This window comes from Camelina sativa, chromosome 4, assembly GCF_030686135.1.
Source record: "Camelina sativa cultivar CO46 ecotype springtype chromosome 4, ASM3068613v1".
NCBI lineage: Eukaryota > Viridiplantae > Streptophyta > Magnoliopsida > Brassicales > Brassicaceae > Camelina > Camelina sativa.
In genome coordinates this window covers 7,396,492-7,406,005 of record NC_141883.1, presented here as the reverse complement: position 1 = coordinate 7,406,005, position 9,514 = coordinate 7,396,492, and the positions used below count along the sequence as shown (strand labels likewise).

Below are 9,514 nucleotides of genomic sequence, written 5' to 3'. Positions count from 1 at the left end.
ATCCGAATTCACGAAACTATGTTAAGATCCCTCCTCATCCTCAATCGCATCCTCCTACAGAAGAACTATTCAGAGACTTTGCACTAGTCACACGAATCGAAAACGGTGTCATTTTGGGGTACAAAGTTGCATATTTATTCATCTGTGACCGGCTAACATCCTCATTTTACGTTGCCCGGTGTTGGTTTGTGTGTCACCGTTAGCTTGAACGAACACCTTTACTGGGTCGTCTACAACTTAAACAAAGAAAGCAGTTGTTATATTATTCCCTGACGTAGGTGGATATATATTATTTAGAAGAGTTTGCACCACTTCTTAAGGATCTCTTATGTATATGAACATCGTCTATAAAACCCCCCGCGAATAAGCTATGTACAGTATATATATGGAGGTTAGAGAGCGGTGAATGGAAACTAGTATCTGAAATTTTCTATGGAATGCAATAAGGACGGTAACTCATGAAACCTAGGAACATGAAGTTCATTTTGGTGAGAAAATTTTTAGTATTTCAAATTACTATAATACGCAAACTTATTTCCAAGTTGATTTTAGAAGTTTTGTTTTACAGTCATTGTTGGATCTTATGTTAAGTAAGATGAAGACTGCCTTTATTCTTGGTTTTCATTTATTTAATTAGGAAATAAGCACACAAAAAAGCATGGAGAATTGGGAATAGTGGTAGATAGGCTCCTACCTTAGGAAGACCAATCCTCCAATTATTAACACATACACACTTTAATAAAAAAACAGAAAAAATATGTGAATTTGGTTGACTAATCCAAGTAGCTTCGGTATGGTTCTCTGGTTTTGTTCAAAGCTCTCTGGTTTTGTTCAAAGCTCCCTGGTTCGACTGGTCGATCGCACAAGGCAAAACTTAACTTGGAAAGTATTTAGTGTTAGATAAGTCTTCAAATTCGACCTCTAACTTCAATGTATCATTCACGAGAAGACCTTTAGAAGTGTCCTTAAGATCAGCAAACGATACAAATCTCTGGAATCCCCAACTGCTTGATTGATCCGACAAGCTTTCGACTGTCGATAAGAGAGTGACAAAAGAATGGTTAAATCTGAAAGAACAATATTATCAAAGTAACATTAGTCACACTATTATTCGTAGCTTTATATAAGATTTACCTTTCGTCTCCATATCTTTAGAGTCCTTCTGATTTATAATTCGTACTTTAGCTTTTAGGTAAACTTTTTCATAAGGCTTAATATCAGGCGCAATAACATTTAACGACAATGAGTTACCCTGTCCTTCCCCATCGCCTCTTGGATACACTTTTAGAGCCCTAAGAGTTATAGATAGGAAAATAGTTAAAATATTTATTAAATCATACTAATTAGAAAAGTTATGACTTATGAGGAACTCACCAGCTTCTAGTGAGGAGACGTTATACATAGGACATGTTAGATCATAGATAGACTTTTTGTTCTAGTGAGGAGAAGTTGGGTATCGTCCATTTGAGAAGGCGGTTATGCAAACTCTTTGTGAAGGAGAACACTTCCATTTTGTTAAAAACTTCAGTGACAAATATGTCAACACCGAATAAAACACTGTCACCGTCGAAAAGCCAACCAGCATTTGGATTGGCTACTTCGCCGTAGGATCTAACGTTACCGTATCACCAGTATGGGTTGGACAGAAAAAAGCGTTTTGCATCCGTCTCTGTGTACCAGACATAAGTTGGAGATTATGTATTTTAATTGAAAATTTTGGCATTTGAAATTATGTAAAACCATCATCGTCTCAGTTGTTTTAGTTTTAAAATTTTTAATAGCTTTTTGTTTTGTTTTGTTTAAAGCAATATAGTAAAACCAATTTTCATTTCACCATTAACTATTTTAGGCAATGGCCCTTGTGTTTTTTGTCTACAACTTGCAATAAAATTTTGATAAATTCACTAGAGATATAAGAAAGCAGATGTTACAGGAGAAAGAGGTAGGAAAAGGGCATAAGGATGTACCTTGATATGTAAAATACTTGTCCTCTTTCGGGTTATAAATGAAGAATTTGACTTCTGCGTAAACTTCTTTAGGAGAGTTAAGTAGTGCTGAAGTGTCTATTTGGACGTACATTGAAACCCAATCAGCTGGAGCACCATCCCTAACGTTTCCTTTTGGATAGACAATAAATGTCCTGTTTGCAAATGAATATATATACTCTTACTATCAAATGTGTCTTTGTAACTTGAGATGCAAGGAAATGCACAAAACGGTCAAATAAAAGAATTTGTACCAGTTGTACTTCTCGACGTTAGAGAACTCTTTAAATTCAACCTCTATCTTCAATGTATCATTCACGAGAAGACCTTTAGAAGTATTCTTAAGATCAGCAAACGGTACAAACTTCTGGAATCCCCAACTGTTTGGTTGATCCGACCAGCTTTCAACTGTTAGTCACACAACTATATATATCTACTAGAAAGTTACCCACGCGATGTGTGGGTTATAAAATCAAATATTTTATATGTAAAATAAAATTTCATTGTAAATTATATATGAAATGTTCATAATATTATTTATATATGCCTTGAAAAGAATTTAAAAACATACATTTATAAGTTTATAACTATGAAGTGTGTTAAAAATAAGTTTTGGTTTTAAATTTAGTAAATCATTTCTAAATTCTAAAAATACTAAAATAGCATCATGCTTTTAATCTTATAATCTAAATACTAAACCATATCTCTTCAAAATTATATCCTAAATGTAAAATATAAAAATATAGATAACCATAGGAAATTGTATAAGATTTTTTTGGCATAATGACGGATGGAGTAAGGGTTACAGGAAAATAGACATGAGTTATGTTTGGCAACTCAAACAATACCAATGCGATAGAAAAGTAGTTTTGTTTTTGTACATGTTAATCTACTATAATTTAGACTACTTTTAATTGACATATGTCTTTGATGAAAGTATCGAGGTTACAATATGTGTATATATTACAATAGGTCTCTGTAATATTTTTCCGTGTAATGCAAAAGGATGTTGTAAAGTTTGGGAAGTTATTCCAAAGAGGCATAAAGAAATATGTGATCTTTTGACCATTTATATATGCATTACACGGTTAAATTAGGCTCAATCTTTTTATCAATATGCAAAGTAAAATATTTTTTTTGTAATGGGAATAAAGAACTTTTAAAAATGAAAAACAAAGCAAATTTAGAAAACATAAACTTGGGAATATATTGTAGTTGAAGATCAGAGGACTTAAGAGGAGAAATCTAAGGGACTTACAACTATAATATTATGAGTGAATGTTCAAAGCCAAAGAGATTGTGCTTTAGGAGTCAAGCATTAGGCTCATCTTCATCACTTAAGACTTCCAACTATAGTTTGAAAGTTACAAAAATCATATTACAAAACAATGCAAAAACTTTAAATCACTATCATAAAACATAATCCTTTGAAAGAGGCTAATAAATATTGACAAGACTCTGATACCCAAAAAAAAAAACATTAACATGGCTTTGTAAACGATTTCATCAAATAGTCCTAGAGAAATTAATCTGTTAATCATCATAATGCAAGACATCATGTTTTTTAAAAAAAACTTCATAAGAAATAATATTAAGAAAAAATACCATGGGAAATGATGGGAAAAGAGAGACATATAGCTAAACATTGTTTGAAGTTTGTAAGAAATTTCATTGACACATTATTCTGAGTAATCACATTCATGGCAATAAATACAGTTATAAAGCATATTAATTGTAATTAATTTGGTCATATGCATTATTGCAACATGAACAGTTTGAACAAAAGAAAATGTCCACACATAAAGTCATAAAGGTAATTGGTTGAAAGAAGTAAATGTAAATCTAGATAAACTGAATAAATAAAATGTCCCAAATTTAAAAAATGTGTGTAGAAAATTTAGTTTTAGATTAGCAATAATGTGTCTTTTTATTTCATTAAAATTGAAAAAAATGACACATGTTTTAAAAATAGAGGGTGCCAAATGACAATTTCTCACAACTCTACTTTATTATATTTTAATATATAGTAAATATTGACATGTGAAACCGAAAAAATAGTTAAGTAATAAAGTTCCAGTTGCGATAAAAAATAAGTGAAAATTTTATAAATCGTAAAAACAAAATAGATTAAATCTATTTTTGTAAAATAGATTACTTTTTCTTTAACAAAAGTAAACTATAAAGATTTTTGCTATGAAATAATACTAAATTAAAAAACCAAAAATAATTAAAGATTTGGTAGAAGAAGATAAATCTGAGTACTTCTATATAATAAATAATGTGGTTTTTAACCATTTAGGTCATCAAAGAGGAATAAAGCCGGTGACAAAATTGGTGATGATGTAAGAAATGAGGGACAACCAACCATAGGTAAAACTTTAATACCTTCTCAGATTATGTAGTTGATGCTTCGAAATGATGCTAAATTCGTAGAAGCAGAGAGACATGGAAAAGAAAATATATTTAACTTTTTTAATTAGTCATGTTGGCTAGAAAACGGCCTATTTTTTTTGGCTTTTTTGCTCCATAGTTTTGAATTAAAATTGAAATGAATTTATGTGGTGTTTGCTAGGGAATTGAGATGAATCTATTTAAGTTTTTTAACCCATAGTTTTGAATTAAAGTAAGAATGAGGTCAGAGATGTCATGTTATTAAAAAAAGTTGAGAAAAAACCTTCTCATATAATATACCTTTCTTCTCCACGTCTTTTGAATCTTTCTGATCTATAATTCGTAGCTTAGCTTTTAGGTAAATCTTTTCATACGGCTTAACACCAACCGCATAAACATATAACGACAATGAGTTACCCTGTCCTTCCCCATCGCCACTTGGATACACTGTCAAAGCCCTAAGAGTTATACATAGGAACATAGTAAATAGTTATAAATTTTTCATTAAATCATATTTACTTAGATCACTTAATTATAACTTATGAGGAACTCACCAGCTTCTTCGTCCGATCATGAACACGTCAGATACATAGAGGAGAAGTTGGGTATCGTCCATTCAAGAAGGCGGTTATGCAAATTGTTAGTGAAGGAGAACACTTCCCATTTGTTAAAAACTTCAGTGACAAATACGTCGACACCGAATATAACACTGTCACCGTCAAAAAGCCAACCAGTAGCGGGATTGGCCACGTCAACGTAGGTATTAAATTCCGATTAACCGGAAAAGATGAAGAACGATCGGAGGAGAGAAACACCGTTTCATTAATCTGATTAGAAAGTTTGTTACAAGAAGTTAAAACCAATTAATGTTGATCCTCAAGTATTTATACTAAACAGTAAACCAGAATTAATCTTGGTTTATTGAGATAACCAGTTTGAACCATCTATCCTAATACATCTCCCCCCCCAAGTGTTTAGCTTCGAACTGTCTGGTTTGGAAGATAAAGACTTGATAGTGACATGAGCTTGAGTAGATGATGGAAAGGACCGGGTTGGAGAGGCTTCGTTAGTATATCAGCATCTTGGTTCTCGGTTGGAACATGTAATGTCCGCAATGTACCTGCTTTGACCTGGTCACGAACAGTGTGGCAATCAATCTCTATATGTTTGGTGCGTTCATGGAACACCGGGTTCATAGCAATATGAAGGGCAGACTTGTTATCGCAGAACAACTTCGAAGGACATGTAACTTTGACGTGGAGGTCTTTGAGAAGTTGTTGTAACCAGATGATTGCGCAAGTCGCATGTGCCATAGCTCGATATTCTGACTCTGTACTGCTCCGACTTGTGACGGCTTGTTTCTTCGACTTCGAAGATATAAGAGAAGTACCAAGATAAATGCAATAGCCTGTAATTGATCGTCTAGTGTCCTTGCAAGTACCCCAGTCAGCATCTGCAAAACCATTTAAGCACAACTCTGTATCTGCATAATACATCAAACCCTGTCCAAGATTAGCCTTGATATAGCGTATAACCTTATGTGCAGCCTGCAAATGGACATCGGAAGGAGCTGATATGAACTGACTTAATTGGTTTACTGCAAAGGTAATATTAGGTCTTGTGATTGTTAACTAACAATCGACCTATTAGTTCTCTGTAAGCTTTCGGACTTGGAAGAAGTGTACCCATGTCTTTAGTGAGATGCACATTAGGATCCATAAGAACCGAGCTTGGCTTGCAATCGAGGAATCCAGCATCAGACAACAAATTTTGGGCATACTTTCTCTGATAAATAGAGATTCCCGTATCAAATCGAGCTATCTCCAAGCCTAAAAAGAACCTAGCAGGACCTAAGTATTTAATCTTGAATTCAGACTTTAATAGATCCTTTAAGTTCTCCACTGCCTTATTATTATCACTTGCTATCATGATGTTATCTACATAGACAAGCACACACTTTTCTCTCTATAAAAGTGGTAACCGAATAAGGATGTGAGCTGCTTCTCTTTTATATGCAGCAACAATCTTCACATACTCTTCTTTATCCAGCAAATCCTCTTATGCACCATGTCTTTCAAGAACCTCTCTTTGTCCAATGAGTCATAGGAGAAACCCCATCATTATGTTGACTTCAACACTCCACTTGCTTGTAGCTTCCAACGAACACCTTTTTAGCCTGACACCTTTTTCGCCCATGGTCAACAACTCCACGATCGATGTATCGCACTGTCTTCCCGCTTCGTTTGAAGTCCTTCAGGTACATCCCGTGACAGTGTGTAACTCCTATAGATACTCTGTTTCTTCAACTTGTTCAAAGACAAGCTTGGGCGTCACAAGAACTTGGAATGTAGCAGCGATGGTCACGTTTTGAGATTTGCTAGAGACTGGAATCCGTTTGAAGACCTTTTTGACTCATTCTCTTCCAAGTTTGTTCTCCCACGTTCGCTGCACCCTATCCCTACAAGAGAATTGTGAGAGGAGTTTCCTTGCTTCTTATTAATTTTTCTATCTATTTTTATTTCCTAAGAGGAATGAGGTGTAGGATGGTTTTACCTTTTTGGCTTAGTTTTGTTTTTACTTTTGAGTATTTTGGTCTAACTAAGTTAATATTTCCGAGAGCATTTCCTGTCATACCATCACAAAAACTAGCATTCATCGTGCAGGGACTCTCCGAAATAAGTAATGGCTTACTTGGATGCAAGATTTGGGGACTTCCACGATCTCCAGGTTCTTACATGTCTTCTCTCATAACAGAAACGTTCGAGGCTTACACCGATGTAGGATTTATTCTCATCAGAGTTTGGCTAATACGATCTCTAATAATATAACCTACTATAGGTGGCTAATCCGAATTCACGAAACTATGTTAAGATCCCTCCTCATCCTCAATCGCATCCTCCTACAGAAGAACTATTCAGAGACTTTGCACTAGTCACACGAATCGAAAACGGTGTCATTTTGGGGTACAAAGTTGCATATTTATTCATCTGTGACCGGCTAACATCCTCATTTTACGTTGCCCGGTGTTGGTTTGTGTGTCACCGTTAGCTTGAACGAACACCTTTACTGGGTCGTCTACAACTTAAACAAAGAAAGCAGTTGTTATATTATTCCCTGACGTAGGTGGATATATATTATTTAGAAGAGTTTGCACCACTTCTTAAGGATCTCTTATGTATATGAACATCGTCTATAAAACCCCCCGCGAATAAGCTATGTACAGTATATATATGGAGGTTAGAGAGCGGTGAATGGAAACTAGTATCTGAAATTTTCTATGGAATGCAATAAGGACGGTAACTCATGAAACCTAGGAACATGAAGTTCATTTTGGTGAGAAAATTTTTAGTATTTCAAATTACTATAATACGCAAACTTATTTCCAAGTTGATTTTAGAAGTTTTGTTTTACAGTCATTGTTGGATCTTATGTTAAGTAAGATGAAGACTGCCTTTATTCTTGGTTTTCATTTATTTAATTAGGAAATAAGCACACAAAAAAGCATGGAGAATTGGGAATAGTGGTAGATAGGCTCCTACCTTAGGAAGACCAATCCTCCAATTATTAACACATACACACTTTAATAAAAAAACAGAAAAAATATGTGAATTTGGTTGACTAATCCAAGTAGCTTCGGTATGGTTCTCTGGTTTTGTTCAAAGCTCTCTGGTTTTGTTCAAAGCTCCCTGGTTCGACTGGTCGATCGCACAAGGCAAAACTTAACTTGGAAAGTATTTAGTGTTAGATAAGTCTTCAAATTCGACCTCTAACTTCAATGTATCATTCACGAGAAGACCTTTAGAAGTGTCCTTAAGATCAGCAAACGATACAAATCTCTGGAATCCCCAACTGCTTGATTGATCCGACAAGCTTTCGACTGTCGATAAGAGAGTGACAAAAGAATGGTTAAATCTGAAAGAACAATATTATCAAAGTAACATTAGTCACACTATTATTCGTAGCTTTATATAAGATTTACCTTTCGTCTCCATATCTTTAGAGTCCTTCTGATTTATAATTCGTACTTTAGCTTTTAGGTAAACTTTTTCATAAGGCTTAATATCAGGCGCAATAACATTTAACGACAATGAGTTACCCTGTCCTTCCCCATCGCCTCTTGGATACACTTTTAGAGCCCTAAGAGTTATAGATAGGAAAATAGTTAAAATATTTATTAAATCATACTAATTAGAAAAGTTATGACTTATGAGGAACTCACCAGCTTCTAGTGAGGAGACGTTATACATAGGACATGTTAGATCATAGATAGACTTTTTGTTCTAGTGAGGAGAAGTTGGGTATCGTCCATTTGAGAAGGCGGTTATGCAAACTCTTTGTGAAGGAGAACACTTCCATTTTGTTAAAAACTTCAGTGACAAATATGTCAACACCGAATAAAACACTGTCACCGTCGAAAAGCCAACCAGCATTTGGATTGGCTACTTCGCCGTAGGATCTAACGTTACCGTATCACCAGTATGGGTTGGACAGAAAAAAGCGTTTTGCATCCGTCTCTGTGTACCAGACATAAGTTGGAGATTATGTATTTTAATTGAAAATTTTGGCATTTGAAATTATGTAAAACCATCATCGTCTCAGTTGTTTTAGTTTTAAAATTTTTAATAGCTTTTTGTTTTGTTTTGTTTAAAGCAATATAGTAAAACCAATTTTCATTTCACCATTAACTATTTTAGGCAATGGCCCTTGTGTTTTTTGTCTACAACTTGCAATAAAATTTTGATAAATTCACTAGAGATATAAGAAAGCAGATGTTACAGGAGAAAGAGGTAGGAAAAGGGCATAAGGATGTACCTTGATATGTAAAATACTTGTCCTCTTTCGGGTTATAAATGAAGAATTTGACTTCTGCGTAAACTTCTTTAGGAGAGTTAAGTAGTGCTGAAGTGTCTATTTGGACGTACATTGAAACCCAATCAGCTGGAGCACCATCCCTAACGTTTCCTTTTGGATAGACAATAAATGTCCTGTTTGCAAATGAATATATATACTCTTACTATCAAATGTGTCTTTGTAACTTGAGATGCAAGGAAATGCACAAAACGGTCAAATAAAAGAATTTGTACCAGTTGTACTTCTCGACGTTAGAGAACTCTTTAAATTCAACCTCTATCTTCAAT

General features: G+C 34.4%; 1 pseudogene; it reads right to left on the bottom strand.

Moving 5' to 3' along the window:
• Nucleotides 1-874: 874 nt before the first annotated feature.
• Nucleotides 875-9,354, bottom strand: LOC104783660 (uncharacterized; annotated as a pseudogene).
• Between the last annotated feature and the right edge of the window lie 160 nt (nt 9,355-9,514).